At 43.1% G+C, this 25702-nt stretch overlaps 1 long non-coding RNA gene across 3 annotated transcripts; it reads right to left on the minus strand.

The window, feature by feature from the left end:
* Window positions 1-11569: 11569 nt before the first annotated feature.
* Window positions 11570-18879, minus strand: LOC138997104 (uncharacterized). 3 transcript variants are annotated; one of them, XR_011468898.1, is made up of 6 exons: window positions 18789-18879; window positions 15559-15741; window positions 12756-12945; window positions 12224-12318; window positions 12067-12161; window positions 11570-11811 (listed from the first exon to the last, which is right to left on the minus strand). It is a non-coding gene; the product is annotated as an uncharacterized lncRNA (long non-coding RNA). The 3 variants fall into 3 exon arrangements; XR_011468899.1 differs by lacking the exon at window positions 15559-15741; XR_011468897.1 differs by lacking the exon at window positions 18789-18879 and having other exon boundaries at window positions 15559-16196.
* Between the last annotated feature and the right edge of the window lie 6823 nt (window positions 18880-25702).

The raw sequence follows: 25702 nt of genomic DNA on the forward strand, positions 1-25702 counted from the left end.
AGAGACCCTTTGCTGCTCTCTAGAGATATAGTCACTCCTGCATTTGGTCTTAGGTCCTAAGGTATTAAGAGTCATTTTCACGTACAGAAGATTTTAAATTCCTTTCAAGTTTCTCTCATAACCACCAAATACAAACCACAAACGGCCCACAAGGGCCAAAATGTCAGCAATCCATGCTCTCCTCTTGATGTCCATCACCCCTTCTGTATCTGACCAAGTCCTCACCTGCACTCAGCAGAGGGAGATTGTCAATAATGACCAAGGGCAGAGCCATGGCTCTGTTGCCACAGTCAGCTTCTATCTATCCCCTTTACTCTTTTGTAGTTCAATCCTTAGGCTCTGCTCAATCATTTGATTCACTGGTTCACGTCACTGATATTCACCTGGTAAGACATGACCCATCCGGTGGTTCTTCAGTAATCACAAGCTCCTGCACTTGGAGAGGATGGAGCAGCCCCAGGGCATCAGCACCTTCAACATTGACCTCTTATGGAACAAGGTACCTGGGGCTATCAGAGTGAGGTCTTCAACCCTGTCAGTTCTGGCAAAAGTGTGCCTCTCAGGCTGGATATAAAATATGAGTGGCCCTCCTACTCTCCTCTATGTTATTAAACTCTGAATAATTTTTTTCTCATCAGAAAATGATGCCTACTATGCACTTTCTAAATAGGTTTCTTGTGAATAGTCAATGATAAAGGTAGAAAGTCTTTAGTAGACTTGCATTGAGTCAATATTTGCTCTAAAATGTGAACTGACATTGTTGTTATTGTTGACTCAGGGTCACATTCCACACCCGAACCCACCTCTGGTTGGTCTCAGTTGCACCATCTTGACAGTGGAGGCAACACCGGGTTACTCAGAGGATGAGCAGTGGTTGTGAAATGACCAGTGGGAGCACATGATTAGCTCAGTGGAATCTGAGCTCTTTCCCGCCTCCACGGGGTCATGTGGATGTCGCCTGGACTCTGACATGGACAATGGGAATAGACAGGAGGTAAGATCGAGATGAAATGCACTCAACAAGAAGCAGATTGTCCATATCATCCTTCTCAGAGGTGAGAGGGAAGAGGATCAGGAAATCCAAGTCTCAAGCTGGGAAAAGATGAAGCCCAGAGGGAAATAACAGTCTCCAAGCAGGTTCCACCCCCATCTACAGATCCCACCACATGTCAGCCTACCTGAGTGGTGCCTCCTAAATAGCAATGTGTGAATCAGGAACATGTTTCTGCTGTAGAGAAAGGGACTCCTGTGCTGAGACTCAATGATAGGGGGGCTCATGCAGGACAAGGTCTCTTCATATGAGGTTCTATAGCCACCACAGAAAGATGCACCGAGGCACATCTGCTCACAGGGGACAGCAACCCAGGCTGACTCATGCTAGAAGTGAACCCCAAAGTCATGGGACATCCCACACCCTCCATGTCTATTCCAATCCCTTCAGGCTTTGCCCTCTTGGGCCAGCACCACAGCCCACAGCCTCCAAAGAATAGCTCTCACCTCACTAAGCCACAGGGACTCCTGGACACTCAGACAGGATGGACATGTGGAGCCTCACCTCATCCTCCCACAACCTCCCAACGCCCAGGAAACATTCCTTCTGGGATCTACCTATATTCAGGGGCTGAAGGAACTGCACAGCCCTGAACCCCACTTAGAAGAAAGCTGTTCCTACACTCTTCCAAGCTCTATGAGGACATCTGCCCACAGGTGGGCACAGATTGCACAAGTCCAGGGGATTCCCTCACCTAGAGTACAACATGCAGTGCCTATGGGATGGACAGCACTATGGGACTGACCGGTGGTACTGACTGACCTCTCTACTCCCCAGGCTCAGCTCTTCTCACAACTCAGTCATACTGATGAGTTCCACCCTCACATTTCACAGCTGTCCACACGGAGCACCTCACCTACCTTAGCATCACCAGCCTGGGCACAGGGATAGGGCCTGCCCCACAGAATACCTGAGGGGCCTCATCCAGAAAAGAGACAAGGCTGAGGTACCCAGGAGAGGAGCACCCATTGTTCCCACCAAGGCAGGTGTCTGGTGACTGAGCTCTCACTCAGTACTTCAAGTCTCTTTAGAGAGAATCAGAAATCCAACCACATCTCTGAGGTGGGCTCTCAGGGGTGGGGAGCAGGAGGTTGGGAGGTTCTGATGCAGGGAGGTAGAACTGGAGGTACTCACTGGGATGGAGAGAAACCTGGGCATAGTGCAGGACCTGGTGTGAGGAATGGATGGGAGCAAAGAGAGAAGCAAGGGATATTGAACAAGCTGCCCCCTCATCTCAGAGACCATGGGGACAGTGAGCTCTGAGGGAAGTGGCTGCACAGAGTCCATCTTGGGGCCTCCCAGGTCTGTCCTCCAAGGGCATGTCCTGGGGACACAGCTCAAGGGGAGGTGACACTGCCCCATCGTGGCCCTGAGTGCTGACTGGCTCCTTCCTGCCCTGATCTGACCACCCTCTATGTCCCTCTCAATCCCCGACATAGCCAGGCCCCTCTATGACTTAGGTTTGGAAGAGCTGAGTCCCTGGGAAGAATGTCTGACAGATTTACCAGAAAGTGACCTCACAAAACAACAACAACAAAAAACAAACAAACAAACAGAAAAACAGTAACCTACTTAATACATGGGCGAGGGATCCGAATAAAGACTTCTCCAAAGAGGACACACAGAGGGTCAAGACTTCTCCAAAGAGGACACACAGAGGACCAATAGTCATATGAAAAGATGCTCGTTGTCACTAATCACCAGAGAAATGCAAATAAAAACCACAGTGAGATATCTCGTCACACCTGTCAGAAAGGCTATCCTATCTAATAATAGACAAAGATGCAAATTGCCCATACTTTTGCTACGCCAATGATTGGCTAATCAGAGTGATATGCAAATTAACTGCCAACAAAGATGGTGGTAATTTGCATATATGGGCTGGGAGCAGAGACTGAAGAAACCATAGGAGGAAGCCAACAATGGAGCTGAGGTAGCGGAGACAGACAGGAGAGAAGCAGCAGAGAAGGGCAGGTTAGGAGCTGGAGAGAAGTGTGGGGTAGGAGTGGCAGTGAAGGACTGGGTAGGAGCAGCAGAGAAAAGTGGGCTAGGAGTGGCAGAGAAAAGTGGGGTAGGAGAGGCAGAGAAGTTCAGGGTAAGAGCAGCAGAGAAGGGTGGGGTAGGAGCTCCAGAGAAGGGTGGGGTAGGAGCTGCAGAGAAGGGCAGGGTAGGAGTTGCAGAGTAGGGCGGGGTAAGAGCTGCAGAGAAGGGCAGGGTAGGAGCTGCAGAGAAGGGCAGGGTAGGAGCTGCAGAGAAGGGCAGGGTAGAAGCAGCAGAGATAAGTGGGGTTAGAGCGGCAGAGATGGGCAGGGTAGGAGCAGCAGAGATGTGAGCAAAGCCCTATTCTTGCAGGAATATTTCTGCAACCAGCATCTAGTCATGAATAAAACAACTGTTGGTGAGAATGTGGAGAAAGGGAAATACTCTTGTCCTGTTGGTGGGAATGCAGATTTGTGCACCCACTGTGGGAACAGTATGGAGGTTCCTTAAACATTAAAAATGGAAATGTTTTATGACCCTCCAATTCCACTTCTGGGGATATATTCAAAGAAACTGGAAACACGAATTCAAAAGAATATATCGCTGCCTATGTTGATTGAACCCTTATTTACAATAGCCAAGGTATGGAAGCAACCCAAATGCCCATCAGTAGATGAAGGGATACAAAAGAAGCTGTGGTACATTTACACAATGGAATACTATTTGGCCATTAAAAATGAAATTTTAGCATAATGCTATGCCAAGCAAAACAAGCCAGTCAGAAAAAGATAAATATCACAAGATCTCACTCATTTGTGGAATATAATGAAGAACATAAACAGATGAACAAAAACAAATCCAGAAACAGAGAAGCAACAATCAGACCAGCAAACCTCAGAGGCAAGGTAGGGGAGGGTGGGGGTAAGGGGGAGAGATCAACCAAAGGACTTGTATGCATGCATATAAGCCTAACCAATAGACACAGACACATGTGGGTAGGGGCATAAGTTGGGGTTTAGGGGAGGGGGACAATGGGGGATAAGGGCGCATATGTAATATCTTAATCAATAAGGAAAAATCAATGAATAATAAAAAATTTTAAAAATGACATTTTAATTTTTGTAATAGCATAAAAGGACATGGAGAGCTTTATGCTAAGTAAAATGGAACAGTCAGAGAACGATAAAAGCCATATGATTTCACTTGTATGTAGAATTTAACAAACAAATTAAACAAACAAAATACATACAGACTCAGATACAGAGGACAGACTGACAGCTGTCAGAGAGGTAGGGGTGGGGGACTGGGTGAAAAAGGTAAAGAGATTAAGAAAAAAAAATCACACGCAGAAGTATGGAGGATTACCACAGAAAAAGGAGGCAAGAGGTTAGAAGAGGGTTAAGGGGGATAATTGGTGATGGAAGGAGGCTTGATTTGGGTGGTGAACACACAATACCATACAGAGATGAAGTATACTAGAATGGTACACTTGAACTCTATATAATTTTATAACTCAACTAGAGGCCCAACGCTCACAAATCCTTCGTGGTTAGGGTCCCCAGTCCTAGCCTGGCCTCCATCGCATGGCCTCTGTCGACCTATGATGCTACGAAAAGCTCCCTGCTCTGGGATGCTCCATGATGCTCATGGCCCCTCGACTGCACCATGAGGTGCCCCCCGCCACTTCACTGCTCTGTGAAGCTTGCTGCTACCCTGGGAAGCTCGCTGCTGGACACTCCGCTTAACTCCCCCTGCCCAGACACTGGTCCAGGAGGCTCCTCCCACCCTGAGACTGTTCTGGGAAACTCCCCTGCCTCGAGAATGCTTCAAAAAACTCCTTGCCGCCGTGGCCGGTTTGGCTCAGTGGATGGAGCGTCGGCCTGCGGACTGAAGGGTCCTGGGTTCGATTCCGGTCGGGGGCATGTGCCTTGGTTGCGGGCGCATCCCCAGTGGGGGGTGTCCAGGGGGCAGCTGATCTATGTGTCTCTCTCTCATCAATGTTTCTAACTCTCTATTTCTCTCTCTTCCTCTCTGTAAAATCGGTAAAATGTATTTTAAAAAAAACAAAACAAAAAAACTCCTTGCCACTGGGGAGACTGCATCTCTAAGCTCATGGCCAGCCCATCAGTCAGTAAGAGCCTGTATCTTATCTGGAGACAAATAGGGTAGGAATGGACACGGTCCTCTCTAGTGGGAGGATTTGAGGTCTCAAAGGAAGTGTGTTGCTGTGTAAGTCTGTCTTAGGGAGGGCAGGGACACCTAAGAGGAGGTTTTTATAATGTCCTCACCATTCCTTCCTCCACCTCTCAGACTCTGGGCAGAATTGGTCACCCAATCTTTGGTGTGACACTTAAATTATCAACCTCTATTTCTGTACTTCATTCATCCCCACATGTGGCAGGCCGAGCAGGTGCCTTCTCCATGGAATTTTGAGGGAAATGATCTCAGAAACAGTTTCCTTCCCCCACCCAGTAGCATTTGGGCACTTTTTTTTTTCTTAGTAGTCATATGCTTTCCAACTTTATGGGAAAACGTGACTCTCTACTCTTTCTATAGGGATGAGTAAGAGAAATGGAGAGAAATCTCATGAGTGTTCACAGATAATCTTGAACTTCACATATGGACTCTGAATTCATGAAAGTTCAGGAACTGATAAAAATCAAAGCAGAGTCTACATAAAGTCCACATTTATTGATGAAACAGGGGTCATGGGAGGCTTTCAGCATTTCCCAAGAGCTAAACTACAAACAGGGATGTTAATAATAAACTAGGAAAACCAAAATTGCATCACATTATTGATAAATTGAAAATGGTTGTTTTCCATAAAACAACATTCCAGTATATTATTTTCATTTTTCAATGATTAAGGTAGTTCCCTTCTGTCAATTGGCTATCTACAATGTTGAGACCTGGTAGGAATGATCCCCTTCCCCATTTAAATCTCAAATAGAAAAACTGGAGTTGTCTCCCAGCCCTCATCCTGAACTCATGCCTCATACCAGCAGCAGAATGAGCTACATCCGGAATTCCCCTGGTCCTCAGACAGAGGGGAGTAACCCGAGCACTATCCCTGGGCCCTAATGTTCCCGCGCCCTGATGTCTCTGCATCCACGGTGTGCTGATGGTGGGTCCTCTGGCAGCTGGAAGAGTCCGATGCACTCTTTATGCTTCTATCTGGACCATCAGGCCTGTCCACAAAATGAACAAAGCTCTGGAGGCCAAGTCGCTACAGGAAGTACTTAGGCTGCACTCAGCTCTAAGGGGAGCTCCTGGCATACCCAGACACAGGAAGCACCCCCTAGGTTACCCATTGAAAGGACTACCAGTCCTGGCAGGTGGCGGTTACTGAGACCTGGAGGGCCTATCCCACTAAGCATCCTGATCCCATCACCTGGCCCTTCCCTCCTATGCCTGGAGAATGATGTGAGGCACCTGGTTTGGTCACTGCACACTGAGTACCAACACCCTGTGTGTGGGGGAGGCATTGCACAGGCATCAGGCAGTGCAAGGAGGGAATCAGAAGTTGACTAGGAACCCACAATGAGAGAAGGAGGATGACCCAGGACACAGCATCGAAGATTAACTCCCGGTGAGAAATGGGGCAGAATAGTCCCTGTGCCCAGGCAGGGACTCTGAACATAAGCCTCCCACCAACAACAATGTCTGTGAGGATGAGACAGAAGCCAGGCCAACATCCAGTTATGCTGTCTGCACCCTGGCAGATGCTTAATAAACGTGAGGGACACTACACCACAGAAGCATATCACCTTGTATGACACCTGGGGTCAGAGTATGTTCCCTGTAGATCAGGACCTGGTGTCAGCATGGGTGGAGGGCAGCAAGTGCCCACAGCTGTGCAACAAAGATTCAGGAAGGAGGACTTGGCCTCCTAACCATCAGGTTTAGGATCTCCCTTCATTCCTAGAAAGCAGACAGCCCTCCCCACCTTGTGAGTGACATCTCCTCTCGCTGGAGGACATCGGGAACAGCCTGTGTCCTTGCTCTTGTCACAGAGACCTGACCTGGCACAACTCTGGACTCTCGCTCAACCCCAGGTGCCTGAGAATCAAGTCTCCTGTTGTGGTCACCAGCCAGGGCTCAGCCCCAGCAGCCACATCCAGGCAGGGGTAGAGCCTAGTCCTTCACCTGAGACTGTGTGGAGAACACAGACAGACAAGGTTCCTATGCCATTAACCCACTGCCCTGGGGGACTTAGGAGACTCCAGAGGATGGTCAGGTCCCCAGGGAGGAAGAGAAAGAGGAGAGAAAATGCTCCTGGAAGCTCCTTGTCCACCAGGGGTCAGCCAAGGGTTTCTCTTTCATGGAGGCAAGAAATGGTAGTTGCCATTTATTTGGGAGGCTCCTCTCTACTAGGCTTGGGATCAAGTAGTCAGGGATGTTTTGAGGTTAATTCACAGACAACATGGTAATCCAGAGTTCATTTACAATTTACTCAATTTTTATTCAGGGGAAAAGGAGGCACCGAGTGATAGTCATTGAGTCAGGCTACTGCAGACCATGAGCAGCAGATCAGACACAGCAAGGTCCTTGCACAGCCACAGCCCCACCCTCTCCTTCACCTCTATGGTCTTAGGTGTCTGTGGGCCCTGAAACCAGGTTCTTTCTTCTTAGCAGTCTCCATCTCAAGGTAGATTTTTCTGGTCTGGGGAGTGAAAGCAAGTGGAGAATGAATGTTTTATCTCAAGAACTAAAGTACCTTCATGAACAATCAGAATCAGTGCTGTGAAAGCCCAACAGCGCACTCAGGTGGCTGATCCAGACCTCCTTGCACTGTACTTGAAACCACTTATTTGTTTCCTGATGTGTGAGTGTCACTGCCCCTGGATAGAAAGGAAAGAACTTTGCCTTCTCACTCCTCACTCTACACTTTCAACCAACTTAGGAACCAGCACTCAAATGCTCTTACAAAAAGAAGGAAAACATTATGGTGAATGAATGAATGAATGATACATAACCTCTGTGCAGACTGGCACCTGGATGCAGAGTGCTAGGAGGTTTTGGCCACAACTGTTCCCTGTCCTCAGGGGCTGAGAGGCATGTTCATCCCTCTGAACCCATGACCCCAGGAGCCAAGTCCCATGGTGACTATGGGGCTGTTCCACTGTGGGAGGGTTTTCCAGGCTGCACTGGTCCTGCATGGGGCAGATGTCCCTGGGGAGTTTGAAATCACCTGTAACCCCCACTACTTGTCCATTAGAAATTCTAAAGCTTTGTCTTTTAATGAAGTAACTGTAACTGTTACATTCCCTGACAGGAGGCACTTTGAACCTGTGATAAAGTTATAGGTAATTTAATGGAAAGACTACTCTATAATGTAATCTCAAGTTTGCTTATGAGGGAGAGAGAGAGAGAGAGAGAGAGAGAGAGAGAGAGAGAGAGAGAGAGAGAGAGAGAGAGAAGGAGAGAGAGAGAGAGAAGGAGAGAGAAGGAGAGAGAGAGGAGATTAAGCAAGAGAAGGGAAAAAGCAGATATGGCCATGAAAGCAGGGAAGGAAGGCATGTGATGTAGGGACATGAGCCAGGAATGAGTAAAAGCTCCAGAAACTTGAAAAGGCAAAAATAGGTTCTCCCAGAGAGTCTGGGAGGGGAACAGGGTCCTGCACACACACAAGATTCCAGCACAGTTACACCCATTCCCAGCTTCTGGTCTCCTGGACTGTTAGAGATGGTGTAAACAGGCTGGATGTCTTATCCACTCAGATACACTTTGGAGACACCCAGGTGACCACCTGCTCCCTCCCTAATCCCTTGTCTGAAACATCCTGCACAGCCTCCAGAGGTTGGCACATCAGGGTAAGGAAAACTTTAAGGTCTCCTCACTGATATTGGGAGAAACCCTGACCAAATTACATGTGTGATAGGTGACTGATGACATGCTAGAGAGCTGGAAGGACCCTAACCTCCAACATTGTTGCAATCCCACATGAATTTTCACCTCACATGTAAGGGAGCAGATGCACAAATCTTTCAAAGATCTTCTGTCAGAGAACCTTGATGGTGTATGAGGTGTTAAAACTCCTTAAAAAGGCAATGGAATGGAGCCGGAATGCTACTAGACAAACAGTTGCCAACCCGGACAAGCGCCCTCCACCCCAATGCCTTCAATGCCCTGTGATCACCCAGCTCACTCCAGGGAAGCACAAACAACACTGCAAGTATTTCTGTCCTCACCTTTGGGTTTTTTTTTTTTGTTTTTTTTTGATTCTTCACAAACTCCACTTGCCTGTCCCAATGTGAGTCCACACACAGGATACAGGGAAATGGGAAGTAAAATCTATCCTCTGGGTTCTGTTGGGCCCTGTGACCTTGGGTTGGCCTCTGAGCATAGAGCAGAAACCTAGAGAGACCTGGGGGTCAGATGGCCTTTAGAAACCAGGGGCTGCCATGGTTGGCAGAAAGGGGTGAGGTCCTGGACACAGTAGGGAGCAGAACTATAACCATTGGGGAAGCAGGAAGGGTAGAAAGGTATGGGGTGTTAGGATTATGGTAAGACAGTCTGTTGTAGTCAGGGTAGTCAGCAGCAGGGTGAGCACAGCCCAGCTGGCCACTTCAGAGGTGTGGGCCATGCAGTGGCTGCACAGAGTTCCACTGGTCTCCAACCAGAGCCCAGGGATGTCTGGGCGCTGTGTCCTGCATCAGAAGGTGGGCTGAGGTTTGTGCCATCTCCAGGCTTCCTGTCTGCAGGTCCTAAAGCACCCCTATGCACTCTGACCCTGATACCCTGGTTAGGGAACACTAGAAATTCTCACCCGTGGCCACGATGGCTAAAGGGGAATTTCTCACACCAAGTGCACCAAAAGCTAGAAAGATGAAAGCATAGGGCCCAAGCACACAGGGCCAATAGCTGGCAAGATAATCAGATAGAAAATAATGAGCTTCCGGCCCTATTCCCATAGGAACTCCACGATTGAGCAGGGAGAAGGGGTGCTCTTTGAAAGGTCAGTTCATCATGCTCCCAGGCGTGGAGCCTAAATAAGCCTCTTTCCTTTTGCACCAGCACCCGCCTCACCAGTTTGGCTTTTGTTGCAGCAGCTACTTGATCCTGTGTTTTGGTCACATTAGTCTTGGTTGAGGATGAAGAGAATGTAGGAGGACTAGGGAGGGGTCAGGTCTTCAGGCACAGGCTGAGGATTCCAGCCTGCAGAGGGGTGGAAAAGGCGGGTGGGCTGGTGTTGGGAGGAGCATATGGGCTATAGTCCAGGGATCACAATGTCTAGAGTGAGGGCCAGGGTTTTCAATGTCCAGCTTTGGTCAGGTAACATTAGCACTACATGTTTCCCAAAGTGGGTCTGGATCCGGCATTTTCAATTTTCCCTCCAAGCTCCATAGAAACACAAAATGTCAACTTGCCAGTGCCCCAAGGCCTCTGATCCTGAGACTGCAATTGGGAGTAAGTGCTCACAAATGAGGCATCAAGCGGGTTTTGGGGTTCCTTGTGGAAGAGGATAGAGTGGCATGGTGTCTTTTCAGCTTGCTGAGCCCAAGGGGTTGAGGAAAGAGGTGAGGCTTGGGGACACAGGACCTTAGATGTCTGCGGTAAATGTGGAGCTGAGGCCTCTCCACGTATAAGAGCTATATGCAAGGTTTTCTTTCTTCTTACCTAAAGGATCTCTGCAGTGAAATGTGCTCTTGTCCATTAAGCATTCCCATCATTGCACTGTTTTCCCAAAAGAGCTGGTGGGGTACTACACCAACTGATTCAAAAGCTGTGAACCTGTGTATTCAAAGGAACCTGAAGACTTTTCCCCACCAGGAGAATAAGGTTCATGGCCCTTCCAGCCACCTGAGGAGGTGCTGCCAATACCTGGAGAAGGGGAGGACCTGAGCCTCTTGGGTCCCAGTTACCAAAAATATGACATCAGGAAGCCTTTGGGAGGTCTCCCTGTGTTCCATTCATTCTATTTGATTTACCCTCTAGACCAGTGGTTTTCAACCTTCCTAATGCCGTGATGCTTCAATACAATTCCTCATGTTGTGGTGACCCCCAACCATAAAATTATTTTCGTTGCTACTTCATAACTGTAATTTTGCTACTGTTATGAATTGTAATGTAAATATCTGATATGCAGGCTGTATTTAGGCTACCCCTGTGAAAGGGTTGTTCGACCCCCAAAGGGGTCGCCACCCACAGGTTAAGAACAGCTGCTCTAGACTATTATTTCTACTCTGGTCCATTTCCTTATCCCTCACTTAGAGGAGAGATTGCCCCTCAAACCACCCACAGTGTGGACTCGGCCTAGAGATTCTCCATTTAGGCAGGTGGTCAGCAAAGTCACTCAGGACTCTTAACTCCTCAATTTTAGCCTTTGGACCTGCTTTTCCCAAGTTCTCGAAACCCAATGCAGCCTCAAGCTCCTTATCAGGCAGCCCCATTACTCATGAAGCTCTTTTTCTCTCCCAGTCTCCGCTTTGCCCCATGTGCCCATCCCAGTTTCAGACAGACCTCAACACAGACACAGGCCTTACACTGTATTCTGTTTACCAAGACTTTATTTTATTCAGTTTCAAAACTGCTTGGTTAGTCAGGCAATCAGATTCAGTAAAATTATGAAGGCAAAAGGCTGATAAAAGTTCCTGCAAAAATATTTTCAATAAGATATATTTTTATTTTGTGATTGTAAATCAATAAATTGGTTTAGTTGTGATTCATCCAGGAAGGCAAGTGGTTGCTCACTCATAATTGATCATTGTTTTCCATGATCATTTATTATTTTTTCTTAAGCCACATTGGTGCAGATTGGTTCATGAAGATTTTTCTTCCTAAAGAAATAAGTGATATTTTTCATATGTTTAACAAACTGGGTTTCAGTAACAGCAGCAATCTTCCTCATTACAAACTTAAGAATAGTCTTAACTGCAAATATAGGTACTTGTTTAATGATCTTCATTACCTTGCTATTTCGGTATGTTATTAATTTCTCTGGTAAAAATAGCATCTGGTATTCATTACAAATAGACTAGATATATCAACTAGATATTTCATGAGCAGGCCTTGAATGAATGAAATTATCATACCTTTGGAAAACATGATGACTAGGTACTTCAGTCTCAGCTGTGACTTTTAACCTGGTGCCACTTGTTCTGTGCTGGGTCTTAATTTATCGAGGTGACTGAAAACAGAGGCCAATGTCATGAGCATAAAAGCAATTGGGTTCTCAGTTCCCCTGGACACCCAGCTGAGACACAGCAGGACTGCCAGATTTGGGGAAGGTTGTGATGAACAAAAACAGATCCAGAGACAGAGAAGCATCGATCAGATGGTAAAACCTCAGAGGGAAGGTAGGAAAGGGTGGGGGTAAGGGGAAGAGATCAACCAAAGGACTTAAATGCAAGCATATAGGCCTAACCAATGGACACAGACAACAGGGAAGTGAGGGTATGAGTGCGGGGGGGGGGGGGGGGGGGAGTAACGTGGGGAAAAGGACATATATGTAATAACTTAATCAATAAATTTTTTAAAAGATAAATGCAAGGGGCAGGGCTAAGCTTGAGCTGTGATTGTGTGGTTTCCCAGGAAGGGCTCTGGAAGCAAAGGGTTTAACATTTTCTAATCTGACAGACAAACCCCAGTGTGCTTGGAGGGGAAATATCCACGTGGTGTGAGAGTTAGATAAGGAGGTAGTTGCACCTCAATAAAGTTGAACACGTAATAACATGTGATCCTTCTAATTACCTATATATATATAATAGAGAAATAGGCTAACCAGGATGCCGTAACGGGTGGGCCGGACAGGAGGAGGTTGCACATGCAGCATCAGGGATGGGATGGCAGGGGCCTGCACTGCGGGAGGGCCTGATCAGCAGCGGCTGCAGCTGCTTCAAGGGCCAGAGAGGGAGGCAGGGCCGGACCAAGGGTGGGTGGCACCATGCGATTTCGAATGGTGCGCTGAGCTCCTAGTAAAACATATAAATGTTAATATAAATGTTAATTTTAGACAGTTGAGACTAAAATTATAAATATTTTTTTAAGATAAGGAGCTAGTTAGCTGGCATATGAGAGACCTGCTACCAAGTAACTTAATCACTATCTGTAGAAATTGGTGGGCCAATTATGTGAAAATATTTAAAATACAACTCAGAGACAGATCACTATTTTGTTTAAAATTTTCAAATCAAATGGCCATATTATAATTAATATAAAGTTTTTCTTAAAATTAACAGACAAAAATTATTACATTTCACGTATATATCAAAATATAACTATCCATCCATGGGACAATATTGAGAGACTTTTACACACTTAAACTAAAAGAAGTACATATGATTTTTATAAATATTAAACTAACAAAGCCCTAGCTGGTTTAGCTCAACAGATAGAGGATCAACCTGCATACTGAAAGGTTCCAGGTTCGATTCTGATCAAGGGTATGTACCTCAGTTTCAGGAGCCTTCCTGGCCTTAACCTTGGTCAGGGTCAGTGCAAGTGGCAACCAATTGATGTTTCTCTCACATCGACATTTCTCTCTGTCTTTCCCTCTCTCTTCCACTCTCTCTAAGAAATCAATGGAAAAATATTCATGGCTGAAACTTCAAAAAATACATATATATGTATATTAATTTAATAGAAACAAGTAAGTATTCACTAAAATATATATTTGAACAACTGCATATATATACATATATATATTCCAAAATATATTTGAATAACACACATCAAATGAAATAGATAAAAATAAATCAAGCCTAATGAAAAAACAAAATAAAAATGTTTGATAGTGATTAATAAGACAAATGGCAAAGATAAAGTAAAAGATAAAAGATAAAGGAATACAACAAAACTAAACATAAAAATTAAGTATGCACATTTTTAAAAAAAAAAGCTTTGTCTACATGTTTTTCCATTGTGCAATGAAGTAAAGTTTGACAATTTTTATGTGCAGTGGTTAAATATTTTTTAATTACATTTAAAGAAACAAATTTAAAAATTTCATGGCCAAAAAAGGTAAGTTTATATTTTTAAAAAAAGAAAGAAAACTTTTGATAAAGAGCAATGAAAGGAACAAGAAAGAGAAGCAAAGATAATGGGGCGAAGCTACCATCTGTGGGATTATGACTGAACGCCTCTAAGTCAGAATCCCGCCCAGGTGGAATGATACAGCAGTGCTGCAGGAGTCTCCGTTGGCCTCGGATAGCCAGTCCCCCGCTGTCCCCGCCAGCGGGCCCTCACTCCCCCGCAGGGCGGAGCCCCCCGCCGCGCATCGGGACCGGTCCGGTGCAGAGAGTCCTTCATCCTGGGAAACAGAGTGTGGCTGGAAAGGGGGCCGCCACCACGCCCTTCACACAATGCACGTTTGTGGGGAACCTGGCGCTAAACCATTCGTAGACGACCTGCTTCTGGGTCAGGGTTTCGTACGTAGCAGAGCAGCTCCCTCGCTGTGATCTATTGAAAGTCAGCCCTTGACACAAGGGTTTGTAAAATAAAAAAAAAAAAGAAAGAGAAGCAAAGATAAAATATGAGAAAACACAATTTAAAATATTAAAATATGGCAAATGAAAATGTGCAATAAGAATTCTTGATGAAGATGGGTAAGACAAACAATAAAGAAAAGCATAAGGTAATATATAAAGAAAAACAAACAAACAAATCTATATCCTATACATAAAAGAGAAATATGCAAATTAACCATCCCTCTGCTATGCTCAAGCTACACCCACAAGGCACACCCACAAGCCAATGAGGAGTGAGTATGCAAATTAACCTGACAAAAATGGCAGGTAATTTGCATGCACAGAGCAGAGTGGGAAAGACAACAGTTTGGGGGGACGTGGCTCCCTCGGTTGCTCCCTTGGGGGGATGTGGCTCCCTTGGTCGGGGGGGGGAAAACCCAGAGTGTGAGGAGCACCAGGAATTCTGGGAATAGTAGTTTTTGTGGCAGCCCCAGGACTGGAAGCAGAAGCCCAGAGCACAGGGAGCACCAGGACTGCTGGGAATCGTAGTTTTGGTGGCAGATGGAGACACTAGAGCAAAGTGAGCCTGGAGCAAGTTACTGTTGCAGTTAGGATGGAGGGAAAGCAAAGGTGAGAGACATAAGTAAAATCAGAGTGTCTAGGAAAAATTAAAGGGAAGATATCCTAAAACTTCCAGGAAGTCTCTACCAATGGAGCAAAGAAAAGAAAAGCCTCTATTATTCTGAGCAACAAACCAAACTGGGTTAGGGGTCTCAGACAATTCGCTCATATGATTGCAAAGACAGACAGAAACTCTGGGATTGGAGAGGGCTCGCCTGAGGGCTCCTAGATTGGAGAGGGTGCAGGTCGGGCTAAGGAACTCCCCCACCCCCCCTCCCCAGTGCATGAATCTTTGTGCACTGGGCCCCTAGCATATATATAAAAGCGTAAGCAACCAAACAACTGAACGACGGGTTGCGATGATGCGCACTGATCACCAGGGGGCAAACGCTCAACACAAGAGCTGCCCTCTGGTGGTCAGTGTGCTCCCACAGCAGGAGCGCTGCTCTGCTGACTGACCCATCCCAGTGGCCCACCAGCCCCGCAGCAGCCACTCACTCCCTCAGTAGTTCTACAGGTCCAATCTCTGGAGAACAGGCCAGGCACCGATGGACCAGTGCCGCTGGCATGATCCCGACAGCACTGCTGGCTTCCTGGAAGTCTGCCTCAGGCATCGTGGCCGCTTTCTCTCCATAGACGGTCCGCTCCACAATGCAGAAACAATATAAAAGCAGCCGGCTGCTAGGTAGCTCCCAACAACCAGCACGAATGTCAGTGGGATGGATTTGGATCCAGGGCCGGCAAGGGCATCCCACCACCCACTAGGAGGGTCAGTCATGTCCTGGCTGAACCCCACCCCCCTGGGGACCCCACCCATGCATAAATTCATGCACTGGGCCTCTAGTAAATAAATAAATATACATTACCTCAAATGTAAAAACCAAAAGGAACATTCTTATAAAGGTCAATGACAAGACAAAAAACAAAAAGAAAGCACAAGCCCTAGCTGGTTTGGCTCAGTGAATAGAGTGTCAGCCTGTGGACCAAAGGGTCCCAGGTTTGATTCTGGTCAAGGGTATGTACTTGGTTGTAGGCTCCTCCTCAGCCCAGGTCCTGGTCAGGGCTCCTACAGGAGGCAACCAATTGATGTGCTTCTCTCACATTGATGTTTCTGTCTGTCTTTCCCTCTCTCTTCACTCTCTCTAAAAAAACAATAGAAAAATATCCTCGGGCAAGGATTAACAACAACAACAACAAAAGCACAAGATAAAACACTAAAAAGAAAATATGACCAATGAAATATGATAAAACATAAGGCATCCAATATAATAGAGGTAATATGCAAATTGACCATCACGCCCTCATGGCAGCCCTCATGTGGTGAAAGATGGCTGCCACAAGATAGCTGGCAGGGGAGAGCAGTTGTGGGCGATCGGGCCAGCAGGGGAGGGCAGTTATGAGCAACCAGGCTGCAGGGGAGTGCAGTTGAGGGTGACCAGTCCTGTAGGGGAGGGCAGTTGTGGGGACCAGGCCTGCAGGGGAGGGCAATTGGGGGTGACTGGGCCAGCAGGGGAGGGAAGTTAGAGGTGACCACGCCAGCAGGGGAGCTGTTAGGCATCGATCAGACTGGCAGGGGAGTGGTTAGGGGGTGATCAGGCTGGCAGACAGAAGCAGTTAGGGGCAAGCAGGCAAGTGGTTGGGAGCCAGCAATCCTGATAGTGAGATTGGGCCTAAATTGACAGTCAGACATCCCCTGAGGAGTTCCAGATTGGAGAGGGTGCAGGCTGAGCTGAAGGACACCCCCAGTGCATGAATTTCATGCACCAGGGCTCTAGTCTATACTAATAAAGGGTAATATGCTAATTAGACTGGATTGACTGGACATCTTTCAGATGTCTGACTTCCTTCTGGACAAAGCCACAGTGGCAGGGGCTGAGGCAGAGGCAGTTAGGGGCAATCAGGCTGGCAGGAGAGCAAGAAGTTAGGGCAATCAGGCTGGTGTAAGGGAGCAAGCAGTTAGGGGAGAGATCAGGCCGGGACATCGGAGAAAAAAGTTAGGGGACAATAAGCCCAGCAGGTAAGGCAGTTGGGGGCAATCAGGCTGGCAGGGGAGGGCACTTGGGGGCAATCAGTTGGGCAGGGGAGGGCTGTTGGGGGTTATCAGGTAAGTAGGGGAGGGCAGCTGGGGGTGATCAGGCCATCAGGGGAGTGATTAGGGGGAGATTAGGCAGGCAGGCAGAGGCATTTAGGGGTTATCAAGCATGCAGGTAGGCAAGAGGTTAGGAGCCAGGGGTCCCAGATTGTGACAGGGATCAGGCCTAAACCGGCAGTCAGACATCCCCCAAGGAGTCCCAGATTGGAGAGGGTGCAGGCCAGGCTGAGGGACACCTCCCTCCCATGCACAAATTTTGTGCACAGGGCCTCTAGTAAAAATATAATTGACCACATGAAAAAAGCAAAATTAAAGTTTTTTATAACAATGACTAACAATAACTAAAGGAGAAAGCATCCATTAAAATATAAAGGAACACAATATAGCTATTTCTTCTTGCATCAACTTTTGTATATTTTCCAGAAACATACCAATTTGATCTAGGCTGAGCATATATGGAAGTAATACTGTCTTCTGTTGTTGTATTAACTTCCCCTGAATCTAACTTTGTTCCCTCCTCTTATATGCATTTTGTTTGTCTGCCACTTATTTCTTTTTTCTTGTTCCACATTGCTAGAGGTCTGGCAATGTTATTCAGGTATTCAATATGTTATTATTATATGTTTTGTTCTTATCTATTTTTCTCTTTTAACCTTATTACTAAAGCAGTTGCTACATTTATTTTTATCTAGGTTTTTGTTTTTAGTTTCAAATCTGTCTCTTTAGTCAGGCAATCATATTTTAAAAATTATGGTGGCAAAAGGCTAATAAAACATCTCACAAAAATATTTTTAATAAGAGATATTTTATTTTTATTATAAATCAATAGAGTGGTGCCTTGACTTACAAGTTTAATTCGTTCTGTGACAGAGCTCGTAACTCAAATTACTCGTATGTCAAATCAATTTTCACCATTAAAATGAATTGAATGCTGGGCGTTCACTGTGACGTTCGCTGCGCCAACTAGCGGTCGGGTATCTGAAGCTGGCTCGTAACCCGAATTTTAGCTTGCAACTCAAAGCAAAAAATTGGTCGAGAGACGCCTCGTATCTCAAAAAACTCGTTAGTCGGGACACTCGTAAGTCAAGGCCCCACTGTAAATTAGTTTAGTCTTGATTCATCTTGGAAGGTAAGATGGTTTTCATTCAGCGTGATAATCATTTACCATGTGCACTTATCAACTTTTTTGTGAAAAAGAAGACATTTGTGCAGATTGGTTCGCAATAAATCAGTTTGGTTGTGATTCATCCACAAAGATTGTTCATTCAGAAGTGACAATTAACAGTGACACTGATGGACAGCAATGGACAGTGACACTGATCACCTATTATTTTTTCTGAAACCACATGAGTGCAGATTAGTTCATGAAGATTCTTCTTCTTAAAGAATGAAGTGATATTTTTCTTAAGTTTATTAAATTGGGTTTCAGTAACAGCATCAATCTTTCTCTTTACAAACGTAAGAATAGCCTCAATTGCCAATTTGCGTAGTTGTTTTAAGACCGTCATTAACATATTGTCTCCATACGTTATTACTTTCTCGAGTAAAAATAGCATCATCTCCTCCATTACAAATGTACTAGGTATGTTATCTAGAAGTTTCACGAGCGTAGCTTTAATAAACGAAATTATTGTACCTTTGGAAAACATGTAGAATTCGTACTTCAGTCAGCTGTGACTTCAAACCTGGTGACACTTGTTCTGTGCCTGGGTCTTGAATTATGGAGATGACTGAAAAAAGACAGACAAATGCAATGAGCATAAAACCAATTAGATACTCACTTTCTCTGGACAGGAGCTGCACTGCTCACTGACCTGGTACAAAGAAGGACTGCCAGATTTCGGTGAGGTTGCTCAAAGATAAATGCAAGGGGCGGGGCTCAGTCTGAGCTGTTATGACGTGATTTCCCAGTAAGGGCTCTAGAAGCAAAGGGTTTAACATTGTGTAATCTCACAGACAAACCCTAATGACTATGGAGGGGAAATATCTGCTTGGTGAGGGAGTTACATAAGAAGGTAGATGTACTTCAATGAAGTTGAACACGTAATAACATGTGGTTTTTGTAATTATAAAATATATAGATGTTAATTTTAGACAGTTGAGACTATGAACTATGATAATGATTTTTTTAAGATAAGGAGCTAGTTAGCTGGCATATGAGTGACCCACTGCAAAGTAAGTTATTCACTGTCTGTAGGAATTGGCCGGCCAATCATGTGAAAACATTTAAAATATAACTCAGAGCCAGACCATTACTTTGTTTAAAATTTTCAAATCAAATGTCCATATTATAACAAAAATTAAGTTTTTCTTAAAATTAACAGACAAAAATTATTACATTGAACATATATATCAAAATATAACTGTCCATCCATTGGATAATATTTTTTAAAATTCTTTATTGTTTAAAGTATTACATATGTCTCCTTTTACCCCATTGACCTCTCCCCAGCCATTTCTGCACCCCAGCACATGCCTTCACCCCCCTACTGTCTGTGTCATGGTTATGGTTATATGTATGGATTCAAGTCCTTTGAAATCTTATCCGCCCCCTCTCCCCACCCTCCCTTGCCTTCCTTCTGAGGTTTGAGGATCTGTTCGATGCTTCCATGTCTCTGAATCTATTTTTGTTCATCAGTTTATGTTGTTCATTATATTCTACAAATGTGTGAGGTCGTGTGATATTTCTCTTTCTCCAACTGGCTTATTTCATTTAGCATAATGATCTCCTGGTCCACCCATGCTGTTGTAAATGGTAAGAGTTCTTTCTTTTTTACAGCAGCATAGTATTCCATTGTATAGTTGTACCACAGCTTTTTAATTCACTCATCTGCTGATGGGCACTTAGGCTGTTTCCAAATCTTAGCTATTATAAATTGTGCTGCTATGAACATAGGGGTGCATATATCCTTTCTGACTGGTGTTTCTGATTTCTTGGGATATATTCCTAGAAGTGGGATTACTAGGTCAAATGGGAGTTTCATTTTAAATTTTTTGAGGAAACTCCATACTGTTTTCCAAAGTGGCTGCACCAGTCTGCATTCCCACCAGCAGTGCAAGAGGGTTCCTTTTTCTCCGCATTCTCTCCATCACTTGTTGTTTGTTGATTTGTTGATGATAGTCATTCTGACAGGTGTGAGATGATACCTCACTGTCGTTTTGATTTGCATCTCTTGTATGATTAGTGACTTTGAGCATGTTTTTATATGTCTCTTGACCTTCAGTATGTCCACTTTCAAAAAGTATCTATTTAGGTCCTTTGCTCGTTTTTTTAATTGGATTGTTTATCTTCCTTTTGTTAAGTTGTATGAGTTCCCTATAAATTTTGGAGATTAAACCCTTATTGGATATGACATTGGCAAAAATGTTCTCCTATGCAGTGGGCTCTCTTGTTGTTTTTTTGATGGTTTCTTTTGCTGTGCACAGCTTTTTATTTTAATGTAGTCTCATTTGTTTATTTTCTCTTTAGTTTCTATTGCCCTAGGAGCTGTATTGGTAAAGATATTGCTATGACATATAACAGACATTTTGCTGCCGATGGATACTCCTAAGATTTTTATGGGTTTTGAGTTTATTTTTGTGTATGGTGTAAGTTGGTGGTCTAGCTTCATATATTTTTTACCTGTATCTCTCCAATTTTCCCAACAACATTTATTGAAGAGACTATCTTGACTCCATTGTATGCTTTTGCCTCCTTTGTCAAATATTAATTGAGCATAATGGCTTGGGTTGATTTCAGGATTCTCTGTTCTGTTCCATTGGTCTATATGTCTGTTCTTGTGCCAGAACCAGACAGTTTTGAGAACAGTGGCTTTATAATATAGCTTGATAGCTGGTATTGTGATCACTACAACTTTGTTCTTCTTTTTCAGGATTGCTGCAGCTATTCAGGGTATATTTTTGTTCCATATGAATTTTTGGAGAGTTTGTTCTAGGTTTGTGAAATATGCCTAGTGGGAACTGCATTGAATCTATAGATTGCTTTGAGGAGTATGGACATTTTAATGATGTTGATTCTACCAATCCATGAGCACGGTATATTCTTCCACTTGTTTATTTCTTCCTCTATCTCTTTTTTCAACATCCTATAGTTTTCCGAGTACAGGTCTCTTAATTTCTTAATTACATTTATTCCTAGGTATCTTAATTTTTTGTTGCAATGGTAAATGAGATTGTTTGTTTAGTTTCTCTTTCTGTGAGTTCATTATTGGTGTATAAAAAAGCCATAGATTTCTGGGTATTAATTTTGTAACCTACTACATTTCCAAATTCATTTATCAAGTCTAGTAGTTTTTTTATGGAGTCTTTAGGGTTTTATATGTACAATATCATGTCATCTGCCAATAATGGCAGTTTTACTTCTTTTCCAACATGGATGCCTTTTACTTCTTCTCCTTGTCTGATTACTATGGCCAGCACTTCCAGTACTATATCAAACAGGAGTGGTGAAAGTGGGCATTCCTGTCTTGTTCCTGTTCTTGGGAAAAGGTTTTAGATTTTCCCATTGAGTATGATGCTGGATGTAGGTTTGTCATATAAGGCATTTATTATGTTGAGGTGTGATCCCTCCCTCCATTCGCACTTTGCTGGGAGTTTTTATCAAGGAAGAGTATTGGATTTTGTCAAATGCTTTTTCTGCATCAATTGATATCAGTATGTGATTATTGTCTCTCAATTTGTTTATGTAATGTATAACATTTATTGGTTTGCAGGTATTGTACCCATCTTGCATCCCTGGAATAATTCCCACTTGTTCATGGTGTATGATCTTTCTAATGTAATGCTGGATCCGATTTGCTATAATTTTGTTGAGGGTTTTAGCATCTATGTTCATCATTGGCCTGTAATTCTCTTTCTTTGTAATGTCTTTATCTGGTTTTGGAATTGGGGTAATGCTGGATTCATAGAAAGAGCTTGGTAGTGTGCCTTTCTAATGAATTTTTTTTAATAGTCTGAGGAGGATAGGTTTTAGTTTTTCTTTGAATATTTGGTAAAACTCACCTGTGAAGCCGTCTGGACCAGGGGTTTTGTTCACTGGAAGTTTTTTTGATTACTGCTTCAATTTCATTGGTAGTTATCAGCCTATTCAGGTTTTTTTATCCTTCCTGATTGAGTTTTGGAAGGTTGTATTTTTCTAGGAATATGTCCATTTCATCTAGGTTGTCCAGTTTGTTGGAGTAGAGTTGTTTGTAGTATTTTTTTTTTTACAATCCTTTGTATGTCTGTGGGGTCAGTTATTATTTTACCTCTTTCATTTCTGATTTTATGTATTTGGGTCTTCTTTCTTTGTTTCTTGGTGAACCTGACTACAGGTTCATCAGTCCTGTTTATCCTTTCAAAGAACTGGCTCTTGGTTTTATTGATCTTTTGTATTATTGTGTTTTGTTTTATTTTGTTTTTGTCTCTATGTCATTTATTTCAGCTCTGATCTTTAAAATTTCCTTCCTTATACTCATTCTAGGCTTTCCTTGTTGCTCTCTTTCTAGTTCTTTAAGTTGTAGGGTTAGATAACTTATTGGCAGTTTTTCTTGTTTTTTTGAGGTAGACCTGTAGTGCTATGAACTTCCCTCTTAGGGCTGCTTGCACTGTGTCCCATAGATTTTAGATTGTTGTTTTTTCCTTGTCATTTGTTTCCAGGATGCTTTTAATTTCTTCTTTGATCTCTTTGGTAACCCAATCATTGTTTAATAGCATGCTATTTAGCCTCCATATTTTTTTATTATTTTCATTGTAGCTGATATCTAATTTTATGCCATTGTGATCTAAGAAAATGCTTGATATGATGCCTATCTCCTTAAATTTGAAGAGACTTAGCCTGTGCCCTAATATGTGGTCTATCTTTTGAAAATATCCCATGTGCACTCAAGAAGAATGCATATTTCATTACTTTGGGATTGAGGGGGAATATAAGATAATTGGCGGGGCCTAGCAATTTGAATCTGTGCCAATAACCAGTATTCTGATGCACATTCTTGTTAGCCTATAATAAAGTCACTTCCCCTTCCTTAGGCAATAATCAGTTTTCCTAAATACTCTCAGTTAAAAGGGCCATAAACCTAGAATTTAACAGCTTAGCCAGAGGGGAGGTCACTGGCACCACCCAGGCCATGCCTTTAAATGTAATCGTACTTCCCCATTGTAACTGACTTAGGTAAGTCTGTGAAAGAATGCCACAAAAGCCCGGAAGTTGGGAAACAAAGAAACTAAGGGGATAAAAGGAAAGCTTCCTCCATATTCATCACTCAGGCTTTGGAGAATGACTGCCCTGAGTCACTGTACTAGTACATCTTCAAATAAAGGGTTTTTCCTGAATCTTCTGAGTACCCATTGTGTATTTTCCGGTCATCTGGTAAATTCTGCAACAGGGTGAAATGTTCTGAAGATGTCAATTAATTCCACCTGATCTAGTGAGTCATTTAGGATTATTGTTTCTTTTTTGATTTTTTGTCTAGAAGATTTATCCAGTGATGTCAATGGGGTATTAAATTCCCCTACTATGATTGTATTGCTGTTGATCTCTCCCTTGATATCTTCCAGAAGGTTTTTTTTTATGTATTTGGGTGCTCCTGTACTGGGTGCATATATGTTTACCAGAGTTATATCCTCTTGTTTGTTGATCCCTTTAGTATTATGACATAGCCTTCCTTATTTCTTTTTATGGCCTTCACTTTGAGGTCTACTTTGTCAGCTATAAATATTGCTACTCCAGCTTTTTTACTTTCTCTTTGCCTGAAATTATTTTTTTCATCCCTTCACTTTCAGTCTGTGTGAGTCCTTTGTTGTGAGGTGGGTCTCTTGTGGATAGCATATATATATATATATGCACATACACACACACACACACACACACATATATATATATCATGTTTTCTTATCCATTCAGCTACCCTGTCTTTTGATTGGGGCATTTAATCCATATATATTTAAAGTTGTTATTGATAGGTGCTTGTTTGTTGCCATTTTTATTTTTTATGCCCTATGCTCCTTCTTCCCTCTCTATTTTTTTATTTTTACAACAATCTCTTTAGAATTTCTTGCATTGCTGGCTTGGTGATAGTAAATTCCCTTACCCTTTTTTTGTCTGCAAAGCTCCTGATTTCACCTTCTATTTTGATTGATAGCTTTTCTGGATAGAGTATTCATGGATTCAGTCCCTTGCTTTGCATCACTTTCTATACTTCATTCCATTCCCTTCTGGCCTGATGTGTTTCTGTTGAGAAATCAGTTAATAGTGTAATGGGAGATCCCTTATAGGTAACTTTCTGTCTCTGTTGCAGCCCTTAAGATTCATTGTCATTAACGTTTGCCACTGTAATTATGACGTGTCTTAGTATGGATCTCTTTGGGCTCATCTTTTTGGGACTCTCTGTGCTTGTGTGACTTTTTTCTTCTCCAAGTCAGGGCAGTTTTCTGTCATTATTTCTTCAAATAGGTTTTCTATTCCTTGCAATTGTTCATCACCTTCTGGCACCCCTATTATGTGGATGTTGCTTTGTTTCGTGTTGTCCCAAAGCTCCTTAGACTCTCCTGATTTTCAATTTTTATGTTCCAATTGTTATTCAGTTTGGGTATTTTTTCTAACTTGTCTTGTAACTCTCTGATTCTGTCCTCCACTTCTTCTAATCTACTGTTGAAACCATCCATTTTGTTTTTTATTACATCTATATCATTCTTGATTTCCTCTTGATTCTTAAATATGTTGTTGATTTTCTCACCCAGCTGATTTAGGAACTTTATGACCCTTACTCTGAATTCTTTCTCTGATATATTGCTTGCCTGCATTTATTTAGTCCCTTTCCTGGTGATTCCTCCTTTTCTTTCCTTGGGGGTTGTTTCGTTGTCTCCCCATATATATTTGAGTAACACATGTCAAATAAAATAGATAAAAATAAAATATGTCCAATGAAAAAAATGAAATAAAAATGTTTAATAGGGATTAATAAGACAAATGACAGATAGAAAGTAAAAGATAAAATATAAAGAAACACAACAAAACTGCATATAAAAATTAAGTATGCCCAATAAGAAAAACAAAAGAGCTTTTCCTAAGTGCTTCTCCATTGTGCAATGATGGGAAGTTTGTCAATTTTTTTGTGCAGTGGTTAAATATTTTTTATTTTTAATTACATGTTAAAGCAACAAATTTAAATGTTTGTGCGGCCAAAAAAAATAAAGTAAGTTTATGTTAAAAATAAAGAAAACTTTTGATAAAGAGCAATTAAAGGAACAAGAAAGAGAAGCAGAACATAAAATATAAGGAAACACAATTTTAAAAAATTAAAATATGGCAAATGAAAATGTGTAATAAAAATTCTTGATGAAGGTGGGTGAAACAAATGAAAAGGACAAGCATAAGGTAAAATATAAAGAAAATGAATAAATAAATAAACAAAAAAACAAATATTAATTACATCAATGAAAAAAACTGAAAGTAACATTCTTGTAAAGATCAATAAGACAACAAACAAAAGAAAGCACAAGATAAAACACTAAAAAAAAACATATTCCCAGTCCTAACCGGTTTGGCTCAGTGGATAGAGTGTCAGCCTG

This window comes from Myotis yumanensis, unplaced genomic scaffold (genome assembly GCF_028538775.1).
Source record: "Myotis yumanensis isolate MYYU_CA2020_CCGP unplaced genomic scaffold, mMyoYum1.0.hap1 SCAF_18, whole genome shotgun sequence".
In the NCBI taxonomy this organism is placed as follows: Eukaryota; Metazoa; Chordata; class Mammalia; order Chiroptera; family Vespertilionidae; genus Myotis; species Myotis yumanensis.